General features: G+C 41.4%; 2 pseudogenes; both read left to right on the top strand.

Annotated features, from left to right (window-relative positions):
- Positions 1-15,103: 15,103 nt before the first annotated feature.
- LOC147171796 (uncharacterized) lies at positions 15,104-16,499 on the top strand (annotated as a pseudogene).
- Positions 16,500-16,538: 39 nt separating this feature from the next.
- Positions 16,539-20,658, top strand: LOC147171797 (uncharacterized; annotated as a pseudogene).
- Positions 20,659-26,490: the final 5,832 nt, after the last annotated feature.

The raw sequence follows: 26,490 nt of genomic DNA on the forward strand, positions 1-26,490 counted from the left end.
GCAGCTTCATGTCCCCGTCCCGGCTCCACGGCAGCCTCATGTCCCCGTCCCGGCTCCACGGCAGCCTCATGTCCCCGTCCCGGCTCCACGGCAGCTTCATGTCCCCGTTCCGGCTCTACGGCAGCTTCATGTCCCCGTCCCGGCTCCACGGCAGCTTCATGTCCCCGTCCAGGCTCCACGGCAGCCTCATGTCCCTGTCCCGGCTCCACGGCAGCCTCATGTCCCCGTCCCGGCTCCACGGCAGCTTCATGTCCCTGTTCCGGCTCCACGGCAGCTTCATGTCCCCGTCCCGGCTCCACGGCAGCTTTATGTCCCCGTCCCTGCTCCACGACAGCTTCATGTCCCCGTTCCGGCTCCACGGCAGCTTCATGTCCCCATCCTAGCTACCCGTAAGCCAGTCCCTGGTCCTCATCGGCCTAAAGTGCGAGCCATTGCTCAGCCACTTGAGCCCCTGGCCTCGTCGCCTGTGCCGCTGCAGCCCCTGGCCTCTGCCGCACCAAGTCTCTTTGCCTCTGCCTCAGCAGCCTCGTCAAGTCTCTTCGCCTCTGCCACGGCAGCCTCGTCAAGTTTGTCATGTTTCGATTCTGTGAGGGTTGGGTATTTGTTTGTTATGGGTGTTCTTGTTGTTTTTGTCTGTGGTTGGTGTTTTTTGTCTTGTGTTCCTGGTTTCTTCCCATGTCTCGTTATGTCTAACCACATCCACCTGTGTGTGTCTTCTCTTCTCCAGGTGTGTCTCATTAGTGCGGGTGCATTGTCTAGGTTATGTGTGAAAGTTCGTGTGTTAAGTCATCGCCAAAGCCTTTGCCACAGCCAAGTTAACACCACAGCCAAGTCGTCTTCGTCACAGCCAAGTCGTCCTCGTCACAGCCAAGAAGCCATAGCCCCAGCCAAGTCATAGCCACTCCAAAGCAAATCAAGTCAAGGCAAGTCAGGTCCTGTCACATAAATCTAGCCAATTGCACGTCATGTGACAGCATGTCGTAGAGTCAATCACAAGCTGGGATGTAGGGGGCCGTGTGTAACACTTCATTGATGGCTGCTTTTTCTTCCAGGTCAAGTATTTTAATTGTTTTCATGCATTTAAAAACAAAAGTAATGACATTGTTTTGAAAATGTATTGAGTAAAAAGTACAGATACTCATGTTAAAATGTATAGAAATTAGGGGTGGGCGATATGACAAGATTAAATCGTTCAAAGAAATGCAGGGCTCACGATCTGTCATTTCTGTGAAATCGTCTGATTGTGATGTAAAACATTTCAGCCCAATTTGATTGTCAGCTCATTTTCATTCATCGTACAGAATATAACTGTTTTGGCTTCACACCAAACGACAAAGATCAAGCGAAAATCATATGCTAAGTGTGCATAGATAAGTTATGACAACACTACGAACTTCCATCACCTGAAAAGGCAGCGTCCCGCACAGTACAATGAGAGCCAAGCTAATAATAAGCAACGACAACAGCTCCTACCTGCGCTTCCAAACAGCAGACAGGACAGAAGCGTTCACCAAACTAACGCCGTATGACATTGGATCCACGTTGCGATCTGCCAAGTCGTAAGTTGTTGTTTTTCCCCCAAACACCGCCATTCCTTGCATGTATGCAAATTGTAGAGAAACAGTGGCACAAAAAATACAAAATGTGCAGGTTTTTTTGTTTTGTTTTTTACAAGCGACCTGTAGCGTTTGTGAAATGATCAGGTCAAGCGGCGAACATAACACTACCAATTTGCAAAAGTTACCCGTCCAAGCCAGAACACAGCACGCAAATGTGCGTAGCTTAGCCAAAAAAAAGTTGGTGTTGCATTCAAAGCCCGTTCAGGCCATCGGAAACTTCATAACTCGCGATGCACTCACAAGGGTTGTTAACTTGTTACAATATTGACCTTTATTTATAAAAGGTGCTTTATACTTTGCAGTTTGTTTTAACTTTGTGTTTACAGTGCATGTTCCTCTCTACTCTCTCCTGTTTTTTTTAACATGACTTTATACCAGCCAAGTTGTGTGCACTTTAAGACATTTGCTGTTTTGAATACAGTACACTACTTGAAAACAGAACTCTGACTTTTGTTATTGTTTTGCTGCTTAAAAATAATTTTTTCTTTACAAAGGGTATTAGTACAGTGTTCATTTTCACAAATTCATAAGTGTCGCCTTACTATTCTAGTATTTTTTCAATACTACTCTAATTTAATATCTATTTCATAGTTATTAAAATAAATAGTTATAAAATCAAAATCGTTATAATTCAAAAATTGTGATATTAAATTTTTGTAAGATCGCCCACCTGTATGGATAAAAATAAAAAGTAGTCAAAGAAAATACTCAGAAAAGTACATAGTACTGAAAAAAAAAATACTCAAGTACAGTACTTTGTTACTTCCCATCTCTGCTTGTTACGGTGTGGTCACGGAGCGGCGTGGTGTCTGTTGGCGTGTGAAGTGGAGGACCCAAAATGCAGGGAGGCAGGAGAACCACAGCAGGAGTGCGGGCGAGACTGGCGTGCTTTATTTTACAGACAACACTAACCAGGGTACTGGTTAATGCTAACTAAACAACAAACTGAAAAGATACAAAATCAAAATGACAGACAGAACTCCGGGGGTGACCGTGACAAGCGGCAATGATCCCACGCCGACTGATCACCACCCGGGAACTAAATACACCCACACTAATTGGGTAACTAGCCACACCTGGGGCCAGGCACAAGTGGCTGAGGGCGGAAGGGCTGGAACCCACTCAGGACCAATCGGGACCCTCAACCAAAACCAGATCATGACACTGCTTGCCGTGTGATGTGGTGTGGGGCTGAAATCTGTAATGGAAAAGTGGCATTAGAGCCAAATGGAGTCTATGCACAAATAGCCGTAACATATTTCCTCATAATTCACCGCCTTTTCTGGGAATGCCATCGCTGTTTGTTTTCCTTCAGAGAACCTCGACCAGTTGTCAGCGTTTTGGAGTATTTTTTCGTTATTTTTTTTTATTAGTGTGGTTGCTTGCATTTGTTAAGGCATCAAAGAAGAGGAGAGATGACAGTACACACAGGAGCGCCGTTTGTTAACAACAGAGCTGTATTTTGAAGCTTGAACTTTGATGTTTTATTACTCTGTTTACAAAATTATCTAATGTTTCTGCCTTTCTGGCGTTTTGACTTGTCATGTGCCTGTGTGTATATTATTCATATGCTGCCATTTAATTGTATTAAAAAACATTAAAATATTTATATGAGTGATTCTTACAACGCTGTCGGATTTCTAAAGCAACCACTTTGCAGCAAGGCATTAAGAGTCACCATGGGCTGACATAAAAATAATAATATTTATTTTTTTTAAACAGTAGAGGCAGGAAGAGAAGACTTGGACGAAGAGGAGGCTACTGACCAGTGAGGAGTTGTTGGCTGGTTGATTTATTGAACATATTGATATTAGCACATTATAAAATATAAGTTAAAATAAAAATAAAAATTTTAAGAAAGAAAATATTTAATGTCATAATTTACATGTTCAAAAGGAGTAGGAAGCACAATAACATATATATATTCTTATACAATAACTTGTAAAAAAAAAAGAAAGAAAAGAAAAAAGGAAAATGAACAAGTTATGAACGGTTAGCTGGCAGGTTCCATCTGAAAGATCCAACACCTCAACCTTACCGTCTGACTGGTCTGTTAGGGGCGAGGGGGGTACTGTGTGGACTCCAGTAGTCCTGGGAGAGGAGCTACAATACATAATTTACATTAACATTAAAAAATGTAATAAACAAGTAGCTTTAGTAGATACTCAAACGGCTTGTATTTACGTGTAATAATAATTTTAAGCAATGGCATCATTACCAGAGCTCAAACCAATAAAATTATGGCTCTGGGTGATCTAATTAGTAGTTTTAAAATTCTGATAGACATAGTGTTAAAGCAAGGAACGACTTGTGTTCTTTTTCAGTGAATTAAAGATTTAGGCTGAAAGTTTTACATCACATCAACAGTGCGCTCCGCTGAAGTCTGCCCGCACCAGAAGGTTGGGTGCACTTATACGTCGAATGCGGAAGTGATTTGTGCATATAGTCCATATCCATCTAGAGGTTGCTAGATTGGGCTTTGAGTGTGTGATGTTTAGTGATCATTATAAAAGAAAACATACTACCGGCATTTCCTTTATGACAATGCTCACGCAGCTAGTATCATACAGTGACAAAACACGTCATTCCAATGTTGGCACCTTAATGGCAGTAAGGTTGCTCAGGGCTCATAAATAAAAGCAATCCAGCTAATTACATGTACTATTCTGATGTGCCCCCTTTATGTGATAAAAACAAATGCACTCTGAAGTCATGAATCTCTAAATCTTCACCGTCTGCAACCATGAGATTGTATCCAATATTATTGGTTTCTGACCTAATGCCAGTAAAAATAGAGCTTATAAAAAATTTAATGATTAGTATGTTTGATCATATATTTTAGACTCACCTGTCAACATAATTAGATTGTACATACAACCTAATGTTTTTAATGACTTTCATTTACATGCTAATGATATTTTAGATTCCAACAGTATCTGCCTGGTCAATCAAATTGAAGTGGATGTGGAGAATTAGCAGTAGCAGTTTACCAGTCATCATCTGTGTGCTGCTTTGGGCTATAGATGATGAAATCTAAGAAACAGTGTTGTAGACGAAGTGGGTGAACACAATTACATTAAAAGAGCAGACTGCCTGGAAAATTAGGTAGCTTGTGTTGTTACTGGTTTGATCATTCATCCAGTCAGTCACATGTAAAGAACAGAGCAAGCTGCGGGAAGGCAGGTGCGTGATACTCTGCCGCTCAATTGATGCTCTTAAAATGACAATGAACACAAGGATAGACAGTGGAGGGGGAGTGTTTTGGCATAATGATGACCTCAGTGTGCACTCTTGTTAAGTATAATTGGAGTAAAGTAGACAGAGTAGGGCTGTAAAAAGGTAGGTGTCATCTAATGTGTCATTTACATGAGAGGCTGCAGCAGTATACCGGCTTGCGTATGACTCACTGCGGTGAATTTTTATGTTTCATATTCATAAAAGATCCCCTCTATTGAATCAACATCATGTCAAAGAGCAGAGAAGGATGAGCGTCTCTCTTCATCTTTTAATGCAGCAGGGCGAGTAACTCTCAAACAGGCCAATCTTCCTCTCTCAAGACCGCCAAAGAATTGCAGGTTAATAAATCAGTGGGCCTGTCCTTCTGCACAGTATCATGATGGGGACCTTCTCATCTCCTGCAACAAACCTCAGATAAGAGTGTACCCACCTTTGACTTTTTAAGACAGCAATTCCACATGATCCATTCGCAGCCCAGTGTGAATGCATGCACATCACCTTATTTTTGTCATATACTTCTCCTACCCCTCGAACACACGTGCGCTCTGGAGGCAGTCTCTGACCTGGACATAAGGGGAAATGACACACCAGTGCAATCTTAGCAAGCTTGCTATCATCAGCAGGAGCAACAGCATTTGTTTTTTGCAAATCTGTTCAGAATGTAAACATCCAAATTGAGCTCTTTGCCCGCCGGTCATAATTTTTTAAAGAAATCGAATGTCAGAGTTGCATCTGCCTTGGCTCCCCTCGCTTACAGACACTCCTGTACGGGCTTCTTGTCCCAATCCTTGACCCATTTAAGTCCCTGTCAGTTGGATGTGTTCTTTACACCAGTGGTTCTCAACCCTGGTCCTCGGGGACTCCTATCCAGCCTGTTTTCCATGTCTCTCTCAGCCAACACAGGCTGGATAGGGGTCTCCGGGGACCAGTGTTGAGATTTGATTGATTGATTATTTGGTGATGACAGTACACAATCAAAACTTCCAATTCATCAACAAAGTTAATAAGTTGAGTTCAAATACACAATCATTAAAGTAAAAACTATATTCACAATTCATTAAAACATTTTTAGAAAATTACAACCTTGTATTTTTCATATAAAAATAGAATGATGGAAACAGTAACATTATAAAGGCGCTTAATAGCTCATAAAAATACAAAAAATATTATTTAAGAAGAATAAAAAAGTTAATTTGAGTATTTAAGTGTGGTTTTGTAGCCACAGTTTGAAGGCTATTACAAAAATATTTAACTCTTTGACTGCCAGACGTTTTCAGAAAAGGGATGCTGTGAGTGCCAGCCGATTTAAGCATTTTGACTGATCTTTCAAGGTCCACAGAAAATTTTCTGTTTGGACTATGGAAACACACATACCAAATGAAAGATTCAAGATGCAAGAAAGTGGAGCTTCTGCACGCGAAAAGGCAATCGCAGTAAAACTAATCTGTTGTGCAAATCATGTTGCGTCTCCTTGCACGCAGGGGAGTGTTTCACAAAAAGAAAAACTGTCGTTGAAACATCCACATATTTGTAAATAGCACCACAGTTGCACACATTTGTAAATAGTTTGCCAAATTGTTGTCAAATTGTTACACTGTTGAATGTAAATAAACGTATTTTGCTATCAAAAAACACTTTTTCATTCTTCGTGGTAGTGTTTTATAGAAGTAAACCACTATTTAGGTGTTTGTGGCATCATTCATGGACAAAAAGAAGTGTAAAATTCACTAGAGTGCATGAAATAATATCGTTTCACTAAAAGCTTGATTTCTCCGTATTTACAACAATTTGGCAAACTATTTACAAATGTGTGCAACTGTGGTGCTATTTACAAATATGTGGATGTTTCAACGACAGTTTTTCTTTTTGTTTTTTCTCCCCTGCGTGCAAGGAGACGCAACAGCATTTGCACAACAGATTGCCTCTTCGCGTGCAAAAGCTCCACTTTCTTGCAGGCCATTTTTTCCGGGGAATAGCAAGTATATACTGCAGTGTGTGTTGCCATCAAGTCTAATATCAGGATCATGCTACGGTTACGTTACGGTGGTGTTACGTCTGGCTTCCTCATGTCCTTCAGTTGCTATACCGGGTGGTAAAAGATGTTCTGATCCATTTTATCCACTCCATTCATGGTGGCATCGTAGTCCAGAAACAGTGTCTTCTCCGTGATCAGACTGTACCCGCTCCTCCGATGAATATGCATTGGACTCGGGGTACTCTTCATTGTCCGACAAAATGTCCGCATGTGCAGCTCCGGCGTTAGCAGAGCTAGCCGGTGATGCTTTATGACGTGAGAATAAAGGCCGCGTCCAACTGTGGCGTCCAACTGTGGCGTCAACCTCGGGATTCACCATCATCATCAATGTGCATTGGTCTCTCCATCGCCCGATCGAATGTCCGATTGTGTAGAAGTACCCGGTCGGTTATTGTGCGCGTTTTCCGGCGTTAGCAGCGCTAGCCGCGCTTAGCCGGTGAGGCTTACTACGTGATCATAACGGTCGCGTCAAGGCTTCCAACTTTGGCGTCAAGCTCGGAGTCATCATCATCGTCGACATCAATGCGCTTTTTAGTATTGATCGATGCTTTCCGTCTTTGAAAAAAATGCTCAAGCGTGAGCTGCTTGCAACCGGTTGCCATTGTGGCTTCATCAGCCATTGTCCCCTCAACACTCTAGCTCCGCCTCACGTCTTCTACTGACGCCCACAGTGGGCGGCCCATCCAACCTTGTGCAAAGAGAGTCATCGCTGCCATCTAGGGGCCAAAACGAATCATTATACTAACCAGATCTGCCTGATACTTTCAGTACAGCTGCCCAAGGCTTTCCTCCACCCGTTTCCAAAAAAAACATAGTGAACGTCTTTTAACGTCCTCGGCGCCCTTCCGTAGGTTTATGCTAAACGTTTTATAACGTTTATGGCGGTCAAAGAGTTAATAACTAAATTCTCACAGTTATCAGATTATTCTATTAACTGGACAAAATCAACACTTCTACCTATTACAGAAAATTCATGGAACCCTGCAAGCCAGGACCCACACTACTCATTTCCTATAGGTAATTTAAAATACTTAAGCATAAAAATCTCACCTAAATTAACTGATTTAATTCATTTAAACTTTACTCCACTTCTGGATAGCATTTATAGTGACTTGGAGCGCTGGAATAATCTTCCTATTTCTCTAATAGGACGAATAGCCACTATTAAAATGAAAGTTTTACCCAAAATAAACTTTTTTTTCTCAATGATTCCATTTAAACCTACGGCTAACTGGTTCCAGTTGTTGGACTCAGCCGTTACAAAATTTTACTGGAATAAAAAAAAAGCAAAGATTAGTCTATCTACTCTTCAGAAAAATAAATCCAAAGGAGGTCTAGAGGCACCAAATTGTATGCACTACTATATAGCCAACCAGCTACAATATATTATTTTATGGGCACAACCCAATAGAGATACTAACTGTTGGCTGGAACTAGAACAGAAGGATTGTAATAACCTCAGACTCCTAGATTTACTCTTTATTACAACATCGATTAAGCGACATAACTGTTTTAAAAATCCAATGATTTCCGCCACCCTGACTGCCTGGTGGAAGGCACTAGAAATTACAAAAGCCCAAGTGGAGCCCTGTGGGCTTTCTCCCCTATGGCATAACCCCGACTTTCAAATTAACAACCAATCGTTTTATTTGAGTGTGTGGGAGCAGAAAGGAATTACACATCTCCACCATCTCTTCTCAGATAATATGTTTATATCATATACATCCTTGCTCCAAAAATACAAAATAAAAAACGGAAATTTAGTTAAAAGTTGATAAAGAAACAAATTCCAACACTTCAGGGTACGCTCCAATCGCCTGTTTTAGCTAAAGATATTACCAAGCTTTCTCCGACAACAACAAAAAAACTCTCAAAAATATTATAAGTTACTTTCATATACTGATAAAACGTCTTTACCCATCTCGAAATGGGAAACAGACTTGTCTATAGCTCCGGAATCTGACTTTTAGATTCAAGTTTGTGAAAACGTTTTTAAAATGACAAAACACACAAATTTACAACTTATCCAATATAAAATTATTCACAGAACATACATTACTCAATATATGATGAAGAAAATGGGACTCTCAGACTCAGTTTACAAAACACTACAGACACTTATTTTCATGCTTTATGGTTATGCACTCCAGTTATGTATTTCTGAACTAAAGTCTTAGAAAAACTCTCCGCTGTCTTGGACTGTAGGACACCGTTCTCTCCAAACTTGTGTTTGCTAGGTGACTTAACAACAACTGACTTACCACATAAACAATTTCAATCTATACTTGTAGCCCTTACTATCGCAAAAAAAACAATTCTTGTTAACTGGAAAAATAAACAAACTCTGAATATCGACCAATGGTCTAACCTCCTCATAAATCACATTTTAATGGAAAAAATATCTGCCTCAAATAAAAACCAAATGTCAAAATTTAAAGAAACATGGTCTACGTATATAGAATTTTTTAACCTAAACCTGGTTACTTAATTCTGCCTGTTAGTGCGAGCCACAGCAGCGTGATAACAATTTGTAACTAATGGTTGTGTTTTTTTGTCAGGAACCCGGCTGCTGCCAGCGGGATCGAGCGGATTCACCTCCGATGGGCAATAGGGGTTGATATTCGGATTCACGGCATGCCAGTGGGTTAATTCTGTGGGTGCCTCCCCCCCTGGCTGGGCATGGGCGGGTCTGCCCCTCTGTTGGCTGCTGGGTGGCGGCTGCATCTTGGCCGTTCCCTGGGTCTCTTGGGGGGTGCTGCGTTGCGGGGCTGTCCCTGGTGTCTGGGGCGGCGCCGCTCAGGCGCGGTCCGTCGCTCTGGGCCCGGCGACGCGGTTCGGGGCCTGTGGGCCGCCGGGGTGCCCCGTGGTTCCCTCTCTCCTCCCCCTTGCTGCCTCTCCCTCCTCGCCTCTCCCCACCCGTCCTCCGCCTCCCTGTCCCTTCTCCCTTGTCACCCTTCCTCCTCCTCTCCCCCTCTCTCTGCGGCCCTGCCGCTGCCCCCTGCCCTTCGTATCGTCTCCTTCCCTCCTCCCTTCCCCCTCCCCGGTAAGCCGGGGGCTCCATCCATGGCCCGGGTCTCGGTGCTCCGGGGGCCGGCGGGGGTGGCTGAATAGCTAAGGAAATTGATTACACGTGTATGAAGATATGTGCGTGACTACGTGTGTGTGTGGGGGGGGGGGGGGGGGTAGGTGGGGGGTAACCAATGTAAAATTATTAATTGAAATTATGGCTAAACAATAAATCACACATAATGAAACTGCTATTTGTCTGCAATGCCAATGGCAATCACCATAAAAACATTTTGAAATTTGTGTATGAAGAATCATTATTATGAACAACAAATTTATGTAAATAAAAATGATTATGTAAAATGTACATTAAATTTAAATGTTAAATAACGATTTTCCTATAGTGCAAGTAGCATACAAATGTCTTACTTTACATTTAGCTTGATTCAGGTAAGAGCAAATGCCTTCTATTATTTTTCAGTAGGTGTAGATGTCAATATTTTATTATTGGGACTGTACCCAACAATTACTGTAACTGCCACATCTCAGCAAGCTACAGTAACATTGTTTGTTTTTGATAAAACACTGTGATTGTTTTTGTTTTTTGCTTTTTGATTCTTCATTGCCCCCCTAATTTCTGAACACACTGTTTCTTATTAGGACCTTACAGTGGCAGAGCCAGAACATGGCTAATTTGTGGGCCTAGAAAAATCAGGATGGGCCTGAATATTTCTCTCACTGAGTACAATCCTCCCGTCCTGACACATCGTATATTGAAATAAAATGACAAACAGAATAAAATTACGTTTAGATCTTTAGACAACCACATTTATGCCACAGTAATGCATGTACCAGAATAAAATAAAACACTCTTACCTTACAGAAGGCGGAGTCTTCTGGGCTTTGAATTGAAAACATTGATTATGTCATCATAATCTAAACTGTCAATCATTTATTTTTCAAATGACAAAAGTGACAAATTATTGAGGCATCCGGTCAGCATGGATGATCTCAGGCGTGTCTGGATCCTGTTTGTTGCAGAGAAAAGTCTCTCAACGCTTAACAGTCTGTTCATATTTGGAAAAATGTCCGATAGGCAGCTGTTCAGTATTTCCATCAATGTAAGAAAGATGCTGTCCTGATCCGTTTTTCTTCTGATGTGAACAGTGTATTCAGCATCAGCTATCTCAATCTCATACAAGTCACACGGAGCCTTTAAAATGTCTTTGTCACCAAAAGTGGCTGATTCAGATGCAAAGGAGACCGATGCTCTCATTATTCCGTATGAGTCCTCTTTAAATCGCTGGTTTAACTTTGATATCTGCCAGTCCAGGATGCTGGACAAGAGCTTTCGAATTACTGTTACTTTTGATTGCCGATGTCTTCCCCAATGTGACAATGTAAGTGTGAAACTTTGAGGGCAGCTTGCGCTCACGAGAGGCAGCCACAATCACATCCTAGTTGGTTATCTCATGTCTTTGCATTAATTCTTCGGTCTGCCTCAGGACCTTTTCAAAGTTGCCATCTGAATCATCCCGGAAGTTTGCATTGGTATCTTTCAGCGTTTCTTTCAGGGATATGCAGTCTGTTACACACAGTGTGGAGCTCTGCAGCCCCTTTGTGGCAAAAATCTAAAAATACACGGAGCATGAAAACAAACTTTTGTTAGCATTCATTGCAATATAGTTGTTCTGCTTCTATTTTTGTTTGTCCACTTATTTCTGCACATTCAGCTAGAGCCTCCAGTCGCTGGTTCGTCCATCGATGATAAATCAAAAGGTGTGTCATTAGACACCGTCAACGATAATTTCTGGGTCGGAGCTGGAACATTAGCCTAAACGCTTTCCTCCTGGGATGGCGCAGACGCCGACGAGGACGTGTTTCCCTCATTTCCCGAGGCAAAAAACTTATCATCAACCGAACCAGCTGGTGCAGCTTTACTCAAATTTTTGATGCGTGATTTTTTTGAAAAAGTGACTCAAATTCAATTGTTTTGCCATTGCTTACGTCCATATAGCTATGATTTACCTCAAACTGTTCTGCTAGCATAGCAGGCAACCCGCCTCTCCCGACTCTCGTGAGGCTTGCAAGTAATTATTAATAATTAATTAAACATAAAGTTTGTCTTATTTTTGTGTAGTAGGCTATATTCTTCATATTCAATAAAATACAATAAATGCAAAAAATATTTAATATAATTTAAATGTAATTATAATTTTAAAGATATGGTAACGACGTCTCTCAAGAATGTTGACAGCAGACGTTGGTTTGGTCATTTGGTGATTTCCCCTTCTTGCAATTGTTAGCCGTAACTGCAGCTGCGACTGCGAGAGCAACAATCCCGAGTGAGCCAGCTCACTCTCTCGAACGCGCTGCATTCAGTACTACTACCTTGCTGCGAAACAAGACAGCAACGTGGAATAGATGCTAATGGCATGGTAAATGGTGAATGGATTTAGCTCATATAGCGCTTTCTAACACAAGACAATGCATTTGTTGGTAACAATATAACATGTATTTTTTTAATGAATCTTACTGGCTGGGCAGTCTCTGTCAATCTGGGTGGGCCTGTGCACACCCATGCCCACCCATTGCTCTGACTCTGCGACCGCAAACCCTCAAAAACGAGCTATTAGTTAAAATAAAAACTAAGATCATGTTGCAATTTCCACATGTATTTTGATTCAGCTATCATTCAGTACATGCTACAAGTTGGAGTCTTCAGGAAAAGTTTATTAAAATTATAGGTGAGAATTACAATATGACATATTCTGTGTACCTTGAATGCATCAGTAGTTGGAGCAAAAGCTGTAAACACTACACAAGCTCCATGCCCGTCCCAATGGAAGAGAACGTTAGTTTTACAGGCGGAGATTTTTGCCGTGGTGAAAGTGGATGGAAAAGATCGTGGTCTTTATGAAACATCTTCCCCGCGTCCTCAGAGCCAACAGCGCCCAAATGTCAGACTTCATCATAATTGCTAAGCTCATTACAACTTGTGTCACATTTCAATAGAAGCTACACTAGCATGTAGTATGCTCTGTGATCATGTCTACAAGATCCATCAAATAAAGGCATTGTTTTGCTTGAGTTTTCTGCATTCTATGACCTTAGCTTTTGTTTATTGTGAGTGGGACTACATAAATACAAACGGAGCGACCAACTTACCGACCGCAGGTGTACTGGCGAGCGACCTGGCAGAATGACAGTGCGTTGTTAACATTGTTAACATTTTTACTGTTTCATTTTATATTTTAACTGTTTTGAATTTAGTTATAGCTGTGTAGATGTAGGTGTAATTATGTTAACTCAATATAGCTTGATGCATAATGCTTTTGTTTTTGTTTTCTTATCTTTCTTCTCTTGCCTGGAAAAGAGAAAATTAATAAGTTTATTTTCTTTATCTAAGGGAGTAGTTTGAGGACTTTCTGTTCGGTCAATGAAAGTCCAAGGACGAGCTAGGATACTGCTGTCGAAGTCTAATCTGATTTTTGCACCTATGGGAACTTGATGAGGGAGGGGAGAGGCGATTTCCTGTGAACACAGTTTTTTCAATAAATGTGCCGTGTGCTCGATTTGGGACACACACAATTTGGACGGATCACTGCTTGGGTGACTTCATATTGTGTTATCAGAAATTTCTGAATAAACCTTGCAAGGAACCTCTTCACAAGAATCTCAACTCAGATTTATTGAAACACGCAAAAGAGTACAAAAATACTTGTACTCTATCAAATGGTGACGCCCGACGTTTTAACGTTTTACAAGCTGCGGCGTTCCCGGACGGGCGGAATTTCTGGCACCATATTAATTCCGGTAAGTGGACATTTTTATCCACGTAGAGAAAGTCTGTTTGTAAGCGCTACAGACGGTTTTCGTCTTCTAAATTGACTAAATTATATATGAGATCTGAGTGAATAGATATTAGTAGAGTTTGAAGTCGTTCGGTTTACGGAGGGATGTGAAGTCCTTGATTTTGGATACACGTACGTGGTGACGAGGGTCTTTGTTTACAGAAGTACCGTCACGTTGGTTTATGCGCAGCTGAAGAAGTATTAAGAGAATTTTAAGACGAACAGGTTGACGCCGTGGATTTATTACGCCACTGCTAAGTAATCGATAGATCATGATATTTATTTTAGGAACTTTAAGAGGAACAGGTTGACGCCGTGGATTTACTACGCCACTGCCAAGAAATCGATAGATCATGATATGTATTTTATGAATTTTAAGAGGAACAGGTTGACGTAGCGGCTTTATTATACCACTACTAAGTAATCGATAGATCCGGATATTTATTTATTTGTCGCGGAAGCGATATTTTATGTTTGTCTGTGGTTATTTTTATTATTAATATTTTTATTTTTTTTGGGGGGGGGGCGTAATGAGCTATATTGTCGAATAATTGAATTGTGGTACTACAAGTGAGACGTCACTGAATTGATAAATATTAATACGACTTGAATATAATAATAACAAAAGAGGTGAATAATTAATATAAGTAATGGAGGGCGGTTTTGACCGCGACACTGAGTGGTTTGACCTAAAAGTAGGTTCATAGTCGGAACATGTTGTTGGATGCACAAGTTAAGACTGCTTGCGAGGTATTGATTGGAGCCATGCCTTCGAAAGATAGACGTGGTAAGAATGTATTATTGAATGACTGGATGCAGATTTGTTGTGAAAAAGGTTGGTTCCCACCGTTACAATCTACGGTTTGCTTGATATCTTTGATGAAGGCGGTTGAGCTTGCATGTGTATGGAAACGGCGATCACTGGACAAAATGGTACGAGAGACATTTGAATTTTCTTTAAATGGAAGGAAAGCCAGACAAAATTGTAAGAAAGTGGATCAAATGATGATTAATGCTAGAATGTTGGCTTTGGGTAGTTCTGTAAAGATCGCTCGGATGGCTGTGATAAAATCTGGTGATGACAAAGAGGCTAATTTGGATGCTAATCCAACAGCTCCACAGTACGCGGAGCCTATAAACCCGTTTACGGATTTACCATATAGTACTGCTGTTTAGATGCTGCAAAATTTGCAGGTGTAAATGGCGGTAATCTCAATGTGGATTGGAATGGTGAAAATTGTGATAAGAATCCTTGACGCGACTCTGTTTTGCAGGCCGCGGCTGACGGATTGGCAACTGGCGTAACCGCCTCTGTGAAACAATTGGAGGAAAAATTAGACAAAGTATTGACTATGAAGGATGACCCGCAGGAAAAATTGAACCAGGCGGAAACTTTCAAATTGGAATTGACTAGACACGCTGAAGTGCCACAGTTTGTTCGTAGTAAATGGCGTACGATTCTTTTTCGCTTTGAAAAAGCTGCAGATGACGAATTGACAGAAGAGAACCGTTTATTGAAGGCTGAACGAGACGAATTGTTTCGGCAACGTGAACGTGAGATGACTAATGAAACTTCTAATGTATTGGCGAACAGCTATCAAATTGTAGAAATTCAGAAAAAGCTGGCCGACATGTGCCGTTGGGGCTGTTATGGCGACTCGTGACATTAGCGTGACTGACAGACTCCCAGACAGTATTCCTAAAAAACCTGTGACTCGTTCGAAAACAGGTTTGCAAGCACCAATGTTGACAAAAGTTGATCCAGCCACCGGGAATTCTGCTACCGTGTATAAGCCTTATTTACTTTCTGACTTATGCGTGCTTTTGCAGAAACTTCCCCCACTGCCGGCGGGGGGTGAAAACTGGCTGAGGTTTCTGCAGACAGAGGTGATAGGTCAGATTTTAACAGCGGGGGATGTGCGTGCGCTCTTAACACAAGCTTGTCCTCTCTCTCAACTCGAAGTGTTGATGACAAATTCAGGAATGCTATCTTTGTGTGACAGTGAGGCACTATCACGTGATAATTATTTGACACTGTTTGAGGTGCTCGGTGGATTGTTTCCAATCACGGAAATTGTCATATCTGACTTGGTGTTTGCTCCAAAAGCTGACGAAGAGGCTGCGGCGTTCATTGACCGTGCTCTTGTGGAATATTCGTTGAAAACTGGACACTTGCCAACTGACTCTGCACTGTATTCGCAAGTTTTTAGAGCTGCAGTGCTAAAGGGTGTACCTAAGTCTGTTGTGCAGGCCATGGACGCGAATCCGGATTTGCCTGGAGCCGAACATGCCAGATGGTTGTCTCATCTTAAACATAATTTGAGAAGGTATGCAAAAGATATCGAATCAAAAACTGAAAAACATAAGAATACTGAAAAAAAAATTGCGATTATGCAATTGCAAACTTTGAAGAAAAAAGGGGAGGATTTTGTTCTTCCGGCTTCTACTGATATGTCATCACCTAATAATGTTGTAGGAGATTGTGTTCTGTATCAGTCAGTGCCTTTTCCTAACCGAGACCAGTGTTTCAACTGTGGCCGTTCTGGACACTGGGCAAATACCTGCCGACAACACCCACGTGTGAGGGGCAGAGGGAGACGACAACAGAGAGGACGCGGCTACTACCAGCAAAGGGGACGTGGCTCACAGGGCCCTTCCACACGCCCGACGTCATCACAACAGCAACAATATCCGCCTGTGCCAAATCAGCAGTTCCTGCCGCCACCTGGTGGACAGTTTCCGCAATGACTGGACCCTGGATTCACATGTCAAGGCACACAGGAGCCGATGATTGACATGACGGTAGGCGGAACTACTTTATCATTAATGGTAGATACTGGAGCTCGGCACTCTACCATTATGACGTTGCCACCTGAAAGTACGCTCACCGCGGATGGCATTTCGCTGGTTGGATTCAAGGGAGAACAAACTATTCTGCATCTGACATCTCCGATACATAAGCAGTGCTTCACACAGACTTTTTTACATGCATTTGTGTATGCCCCGAACTGTCCAGTGAATCTTTTGGGAAGGGATCTTCTCATAAGAACTGCTCCATTAATCCAGTGTGGGCCGGACGGACTCACGCTTCAGTTCCCAGATGGACATACTTATCACTGCAATGGTGAATCCGCCTCCAACGTCTCCACCCAGTCTCCAGTGGTAACTCAACACGCCATGACATGTACCACTGCTGACATCTACTGGGCAAAGATTGACACTGATTCCTCCGGCTGGAGGGATGCTGAGAATTTTTGGACTATTTGGTCTTCTTGGGTTCGTAATCTCAGATCATATGATATGGTATCGGACTGTATGCATTGCACATTATTTTATGACAGGTGTGGTGATGAGATATACAGTGAAGCATTCCGTACAGTTGTTGACAACGCCTGGGAGTTGCGTGTAGGTGATCTGTTTGCAGGAAAACCCGGCGTGGCTTTTTTTGTTAATCTGACTGAAGAACAATCTCGGTGGTATGAGATGGCGGAACCACCTGATGAATCTGTGCTGGCATGTCATCCTCATATTTCACTGATGGTGTCATCCCAGCACACGGTGAAAGATTTAGGCCCATTTGTCCTGGCCTGCACAAGAGCAACTGATTGGCAACACTCTATACACACAGATTTACTGTATTCCAAATCTCTTGATGCCTATTGGATTAAATCTGATTTGTTTGCCTCCATGTCTGTTTTAGAACATCAACTTTTGGACCGGCATCATGGAAGGGAGACATCTGACAGCGAGCTTGCTGGTGACATGTTAAAAACCTTGCCTGCTGCACTGTGGTCTACTGACCCGACTGATGTGGGCCTGTGTAATGTTGCTCCAGTAACTTTTGAATTAAAACCCGACTCCGTTTGGGTGCCGCAATACCCAATGAAAAATGAAAGGCGACTTGGCATCTCAGTAACAATTGATGGTTTGCTGAAAGCGGGGGTTCTTTGTAAAATTGATAGGTCTAGCTACAATACTCCTATTCTCCCAGTAGAAAAGAAAAATACTGGTCAATTTCGTATGGTGCATGATCTCAGAGTTATTAATGCTAAAGTTTTGACACCTGCACTGCCGGTGCCAAATCCGCATTCTGCGCTGTCACAAATTACTCCATTACATACGCATTTTAGCTGCATTGACCTTGCAAATGCATTTTTTCTGCATCCCTCTTGACCTGTCTATGCAGAAGTATTTTGCATTTATGTGGAATGATGAGTGTTACTCCTATATCCGGCTACCACAGGGTTTTGTGTTGTCTCCTGGAGTTTTTAATGCTTCCCTTCCACAGCTGCTGTCACCTCTCCAACTTCCTACTGATGTTCTTTTGGTGCAGTATGTGGACGATCTACTCCTAGCTGCACCATCTGAGGAGTCCTGCCTACAAGCTACACAGCTCCTTTTGAGCCACCTGGCTTCGGTGGGCTTGAAGTGCTCCAAAGGCAAACTCCAAATTGCCCGACCTCAGGTTTCCTTCTTGGGTCGACTTATATCGAAGCATGGAACAGGTATTTCTCCGTCACACAAAGATGACATCTTGCACCATCCCAAACCGACAAATGTAAAACAAATGTTGGCTTTTCTGGGTCTGTGCAACTATTCCAGACATCATGTTCCGGATTTTGCAGAACTGACTCATTCTCTCAGACAATTAGTGAATGAAAAAGGAATTAGAAACCTGTCACATGTTCTTAATTGGACTCAAGCTGCTGAGAACTCTTTTGTTCTGCTGAAACAGTTTTTGTCATCAGCTGCGGCTCTTGTCGTCCCTGATTACACTAAGATGTTTTTTCTAGATGTTTCTGAAAAATCCACCAGTGTTTCGGCTGTTCTTTTTCAAAAAGGGGAGAATGGTAATAGACATGTTTGCCTTTATGCATCAACACCTCTTGAAAAATATGAACAGCGTCACCCTCTTTGTGCAGCTTTTGCTTCGGCACTAGCTCGCTTGATTCAGAAAACATCTCATATTGTGTTACATCACCCGCTGACAGTACGTACATCACATAGTACAGTGCAGTACGTAACCCGCCAAGCATTTACTATGACAGGGGGACGACAGAGAAAGATTGAATTAGTCCTGACACAACCTCACATTTTGTTTATACATGAGGGAATTAACATGGCAGAAGGCATGTTGGAGGGACAATCCCACTGCTGCACTCAGCGAATTTTGGAAGATAACTCACTGAGAAATGACCTTTACGACATCCCACTGGACGACCCAGACTTGACGTTATTTACGGACGGATGTTGTTTTAAGGGAAATGAAGGACTCCAATCAGGTTTTGCTGTAACACAGATGATTGGAATAACTTTTGACCTGATAGTGGCAGACAGACTCACAGGGCCACAGTCAGCTCAACGAGCAGAAATAGTGGCTGTGGCAACTGCATTAAAAATAGCAAAAGATAAGACTGTGAACATTTATACTGACTCTGCGTATGCGCATGTGGTTGTGCATACAGCCATAAAAGAATGGGAAAGAAATGACTTCATGATTGCTTCAGGGACACCTATCAAACACCATCAAGACATCTTTGATTTGAAAGACGCCTTACTACTGCCTAAAGCAGTAGCTGTGATAAAATGTAAAGGACATTCAAAAAAAGAATGATTTTGTGTCAGTAGGAAATGATTCGGCAGACAAGGCGGCAAAACAAGCGGCGGGTTACAGCCCAACACTTCAATTGATGGTGAGCGAAGGTGAATTAGGACACGGACAAGAAATAACCACAGAAACAATTAAGCTGTGGCAGGAGAAGGCCAGTCCGGAAGAACAGAGTGTGTGGCTGGCAAAAGGCAATATGGCGGAAAGAAGGTAAATATATCCTATCGCAGAAACAATTAAAAAATCTAATTTCTGAAGCCCATGGATTATGCCATGTTGGCACAGAGGAAACAATGAGACGATTACGCAATTGGTGGCATCCTTACATGAGACACATTGTTAAAAATGAACTGCAGGACTGTAGTGTTTGTAATAAATTTAACAGTAAAATGACATCTAAACCTCCTCCTGGCACTCACAATCCAGAAGTGACTGCTCCGGGACAAGTCATTTCAATGGATTTTACCGACATGATAAAACCAGTGGAAGGATACCGATATTTGTTGGTAATAGTGGATTCCTTTTCAGGGTGGCCGGAGGCATATCAATGTAAATCTGAAACAGCAGAGGTCGTGGTAAAACATTTGATTAATCATTACATACCATCACATGGGTTTCCCAGAAAAATTAGATCAGACAATGGAACCCATTTCAAAAACAAACATCTCCAAGAAGTAGAAAAAGCATTGAGGCTAAGACATACATTTGGGTCAGTATATCATCCCCAATCCCAAGGACAGGTTGAGCGAATGAATAGAAATATTAAAGAAAAATTAGCTAAAGCACTGGCCTCGTCAAATTTGAATTGGCTACAAGCTCTTCCTATTGCATTAATGAATGTGTGAATGTCACTAAACTCAGCCAAAGGCTGGACTCCGTTTGAAGGTCACAAAAACAGACCATTTCCAGCTCCTACGGCACCGCTGGGAGAGTCGCACATTGCAGGACCTCCAGTACTAAAACAATTAGTATCTACGTTCTCCAAGCTAACAAAAAAGTGGCCAGTTGCTCCTTTAGAAATAAATGATTGCGAATATGTGTGGTTAAAAGTGACTAAAAGAAAATGGTCTGCCCCTAGATGGACAGGACCCCACAAGGTCAACTTCTTGTGCAGTGCGCTTGCATAAGAAGGGGGACACGTGGTACCACCTGTCATCACCAGGCCCGCCGGATCCGCCTCTGGCTCAGCGATCCCACCACCTACGGACCACCTGCCGACCCAACCTGAGGGCCACAACTGCTGATCCAGTGTCCAGTGTCGAGCTGCCTCCTCTGAGGACATCATTCAATGGAGATTGAGTCAAGTGCCCTTTTTCTGGGCATCATTCCACAACGATTGAGTCACCTTTTGGGAAGACAATCCCGGTGACCAATCCTTGAATCTCTGGCAGTCGACCCCGGGGTCATAAAGAAGAAGAAAAAAAAAACTAACACACTCTTTTCATTCAACAAAGAACTTCATCACGAGATGGCTTCAAAGCGGGAACACATCTCTGTCTGCTACTGCATCGCGACATTTTTTCTCATATTGATTTTTATGCCGATCTGGTATTTCTGCAAGCCCCTTCGATACAACTTTGAACGTAACTACAACACATCGTATTAAGGGAGATATTGATTCTCCACACATTCCCTGGATCATATCCTAGACTTATAATGACTCAATTGCTGTGACAGTTGCCCCAAACACGAACACCTCTGTCAAAATTCCCATTAAATCTTTGAAGGGATTTAGAAGTGGGAAGCAGACTAAGGGGGCTGACATATTGGTGGTATTTGACACACCCTATTTTCCCATTTTAGTTTGTGTAAATAAGACTATGAGTAAGTTAGAACAACCAAAAATTACTAAATACACGATGGAGACCGGGGTAGAGGCTGTAAGTGTACCGATTGATGGTGTAGTTGAGTGGTTTCGTGTTATGACAGGATTGTCCGACAGCAGTAACAATTGGCTACTGCTGGCGAACGAAGCAGCGCGTGCCTCTGGCGAAGATTGTGTGGTATGTGTAGGACCACGACCTTTATCGCGAGTAATCCCTGCTAAAATAGAGGATTACTGTGTAATGGAATTTATGAATAAAACTGTTCCTAATGTTAAATGCTCTCAATGGGATAAGGTGTATCCACTCGTAAATTGGCAGACAACTAAACCAATATTTTAAAATAAAGTTGCGGTTGGTAATTTTTCATGTATTAAAATGACAGGTACTGGAGAACAATTGGGAGAACTAAATCACATCACTCACTGCATTTCAGCAATAGATGTGAGACAAAAGTTCCAACCTCAATCTAGAGCTGGCATTTGGTGGTGGTGTGGTGATAATCGAATATTTGATAAGTTACCTTTGAATATAAAAGGATATTGTGCTCTCATCACCCTCCTTCTGCCAGTACAAGTTTTCCCCACCTCTGTTGATAACCTTCTACAAACGATTGATACTTGGGAACCAAAATCTTCTCCTTCTTTTCAGAGAATCAAACGATCTTCTTGGCAAGAGCACAATGTTCCCACCTACATTGATGCAATTGGAGTACCAAGAGGTGTGCCAGATGAGTACAAATTGGCTGATCAAGTACTCTCAGGATTTGAATCTCTAATTTGTTGGTGGTGCACCATTAACAAAAACGTAGATAGAATTAATTATGTACATTATAATGTACAAAGGCTAGGAAATTGGACTTAATCTGGTTTAGAGGCTGTACACAGCCAGTTAGCTGCCACATCTTTGATGGCATTCCAAAATCGAATTGCACTAGATATGTTGCTGGCAGAAAAGGGCGGAGTTTGCTCTATGTTTGGAGATTAGTGTTGTACTTTTATTCCTAACAACACTGCACCAGATGGAAGTTTAACCATTGCAATTGAAGGACTGCGGACACTCAATAAGAAAATGAAAGAGTATTCCGGTGTGGATACTTCTGTTTGGAATAATTGGATGGATGTATTTCGGCGCTATAAAACTTTAGTTTCCTCAATTTTTATATCTGTCGCTGTATTTGCTGCTTTGTTAACCACGTGCGGGTGTTGCTGTATTCCATGTATTCGTTCTCTTTGCCAAATAATTATTACCACGGCTATTGAAAAACCGGACGTACAAAATACGTCTTCTTATATGATGGTTGAGTCTGTTGCTTCTCCATTCGTGCCTGCTGTTACGACATCCGATGAAGATCCCGCTGGAATCTTTCTGTAAAAAAGTTTATGTTTATTTTGGGCTCTTTAGAGCCCAATTGAAGGAATGTTAACATTGTTAACATTTTTACTGTTTCATTTTATATTTTAACTGATTTGAATTTAGTTATAGCTGTGTAGATGTAGGTGTAATTATGTTAACTCAATATAGCTTGATGCATAATGCTTTTGTTTTTGTTTTCTTATCTTTCTTCTCTTGCCTGGAAAAGAGAAAATTAATAAGTTTATTTATTTATTTATTTATTTATTTTTTTCTTAAAGAAAAGTTTATTTTCTTTATCTAAGGGAGTAGAGTTTGAGGACTTTCTGTTCGGTCAATGAAAGTCCAAGGACGAGCTCGGATACTGCTGTCGAAGTCTAATCTGATTTTTGCACCTACGGGAACTTGATGAGGGAAGGGAGAGGCGATTTCCTGTGAACACTGTTTTTTCAATAAATGTGCCGTGTGCTCGATTTGGGACACACACAATTTGGACGGATCACTGCTTGGGTGACTTCATATTGTGTTATCAGAAATTTCTGAATAAACCTTGCAAGGAACCTCTTCACAAGAATCTCAACTCTGATTTATTGGAACACGCAAAAGAGTACAAAAATACTTGTACTCTATCAGCGTCTTGTAGTATGACGTCGTCCAAGGATAACATAATAATAATAATAGTAATATGTTTTATGAAATTTGTGTTGCTGAATTTTAATAATCAACACCTACGCTGTGCTAGAATGATTATACCTTTTATTCCCCGCAAACAGCAACAATCACAACTCGATTTGCTAGAATGTAGTATAAAACAAGGAAGAGTTCCCAGGCTGATCCCGCCCTTTATTTTTGTTTTGAACGGCAACAAAACTACTTTCACAAACCAAATTATATATTTTTTATATATAAAAAAAAAAAAAATGGACAAAGGGGCACTTTGGGAATCAGTGCCAAAAGGGCCCATACCCAACAACCCATAACCCCCCCTACCCATTCCCCCCACCCCCTGCACGTGTCTGGGGTGCGGTGTGATGCCAGTGGCAAAATTCCATCAGTTTCTGAACGCTAAGACTTGGACCTTACAGCAAAGGTTGTCAGGATTTAAAGTGGATCCCAGAAACGCGGACAGCAAATCAAGTTTCACAAAAAATTATTTTACACAGCACACAATACAAAGTTCAAATAGAAAATGCTTGTGCACTGCAAGGAGAAAAGGAGTAACAAAAAAAACACAGAAAACGAGTGCTGATGTCTGTGGATCTCACTCTGCTTTATCTATCTTTCCTTCCTTTCTTCAGTCTTTCCTTTGGTCTCTTGAGGTCTCCCTAATTTGTTGAAATTTAGATGTTTCTGGGGTTGGTGAAAGACTCTGGTTGGTAACTTGGTGGGTTGTAGGTGATGTCTGGTCGGTGCTGGATTTCACTTTCCTTTATTTTCTTTGATCCTTCCTCGGGTCTCCTGACAACCTCACGACTAGCTAGATTCTGAAGTATTCGGTTTAGGTGAACGGTATGGGATTTTTAATAGGTTTTAGGTGAATTAATGAGTACACACTCACACGCACGCACACATGCACACGCACACACCCGCACATGCGCATACATAATAAAAAACATAACACCTGAAAGCATGACAAACATGCCCCTGGTTTTATAAACAAGCACATTTCACATTATTGACACCATGCAACAACAACATGTGCAATTGTTATGGTTTGGGTTTGGTTAGTTTTGTTGCTTTGTCTTTTGTCATGATCTGTGTTTTGTTTGGGTTTGGTTTTCATTGTCGTGTTTCCTTGTTGTCATTGTGCTCGCCATACCCCTTGTGCCTTTCAATCAGCACCCTCTGCCCCTTGTGTCATGTCCAGGTGTTTGTCATTGTCTCGTTAGTTTGCTCCTAATTAGGCCCTGTCCAGACGGAAGCAAAGCAGTCTTCGTTCCTCAAACAAATCTCGTACACACAGAAGCATTTCAAGACTTGCGTGTGTCCAAAAGAAACCGCAGAGGACGTTTAATGGCTGTAATGTATATGCCAAGTCTGGAGTGGCGCTGTAGCACAACCACAGGGCGTTAACGGAAAGCGTAGAAGAAGAATCAGCGAAGAAGACTGTTTTGTGAAAAACACTACTTCACCTTTTTATTTTTATGCAGGATCGTGAGTGGTCGGCGGTAACAATGAATTCACAGAGACTTGATATGCTTTGCTAGAACAACTGTGTCTTTTATTCCCCGCAAACAGCAATCAACATTTATACTGTGCTTGGATAATCGTACGTTTTATCCCCCGCAAACAGTAATCAACACCTACGCTGTGCTAGAATGATTATACCTTTTATTCCCCGCAAACAGCAACAATCACAACTCGATTTGCTAGAATGTAGTGTAAAACAAGGAAGAGTTCCCAGGCTGATCCCGCCCTTTATTTACAAATTGTTGGGCACCTGGATTCGTACAACAGTTCAGGACAACAACATATCCTTATATAAGAGGTTACATGAGGACATATCAAACCATGCAGTTTTTTTCCCTTCAAAGACGAACACTTTTTTCCCCCTAACTTTATTGCAATCTACAGAACAAACATAGCTTTGCATGTATCAAAACAACATGGAAAAGACAAACACAGGAGAAGTGACAATGGCGGGTGATTCAAGTACAACACCGCTTGTTGAACTTGGGAATAAAGAAGCAAAATATTTTGCTGCAAACATACTCAGACATCAATGTGCCTAAACATCTTAAGTTATGTCTTAAGACGTATTTTTGAGACGTCTTTAGACGTCTTCTAAACTCAAGACGTCTATAAGATGTGTCTACAGACATGTATTGAGACGTCTTGATAAATCAAGATGTCTACAAGACCTCTATAGACTCGAGTCTTAAGATGCCTTAAGATGCCCTAAGATGTCTTGGAAATATGAATGTCTTGAGATGTCTCAAGATGTCTCGAGATGTCTCGAGATGTCTTGAGATGTTTTGGAAATACGAAGATTATCTTAAGCTGTCTCAAGATCTTCACACGTCTGAAGAGGTCTTTTACGGTATCACTATTTTACTGTTCCTCTTTATATTTAACATTTTATTATCAGTACTTTTGTCAGTTAAGACCATGTCTCACTGAGCAGCAAAGGCTTGCGAGGGTGCGCACATTGCAAGTGATGGCATTTTGTCGGGTCTCTTTCAAGACTGCAAAACATTGCCAAGACCTTATCACCCATTTTTATGCTTGCAAACCGTTTTTATAGTCGCAAAGAAATTTTTTAACATGTTCAAAATTTGATGGCGACAAGAAAAACTGAGCATAAAAATGGTTTCGGAAAGTCTGCTTGACGTCTTTGCAACGTTTTGCAGTCTTGAACGAAACCTGACGGAAACAAACTCTCGCTACGTGCGCGCACCCTTGCAAGCCTGAGCTGCTGAGTGAGACATGGGCTTAACTGACAAAAGTAATAAAATGTTAAATTTAACTGATCAAGAGGAACAGTGAATAGTGATACCATGAAATACATTTAATCCTCACACTAATGACTAATGTAAAAAAAAAAGAATGAATGTATTCTGATTGAGGCTAAACCTAGAAAGAAATTTAACGATCAACACATTCAAATTTAACATTTATTTAATTGCAACATTTTCAACCTGACAGGGTATGAACACAGATAATCCAACAAGATGTTTTCTCCTCTACCTTGTAACTACTGGACACATTGAAAGCAAGGTTAAACCGGATCTAACCCTAAAAACTGTGATACGCATTCACAATAATAACAATAACAACGACAACAATAATAACAAAAACAACAATAATAATAATAATATATCTAATGAGAGTCAAAGCAAAACTGCTTCATGTGTGTTTTGTCAAAAATATTAGCTAGCTATGGTGCAAAAGTTTGATCAAAAGAAAGTGAGAAAAATACCAATATTAGATATTTGTAAATATAAAAATGCAACAA

This window comes from Leptonotus elevatus, chromosome 6 (assembly GCF_054856555.1).
Source record: "Leptonotus elevatus isolate MCC_2025b chromosome 6, RoL_Lele_1.0, whole genome shotgun sequence".
Lineage (NCBI taxonomy): Eukaryota > Metazoa > Chordata > Actinopteri > Syngnathiformes > Syngnathidae > Leptonotus > Leptonotus elevatus.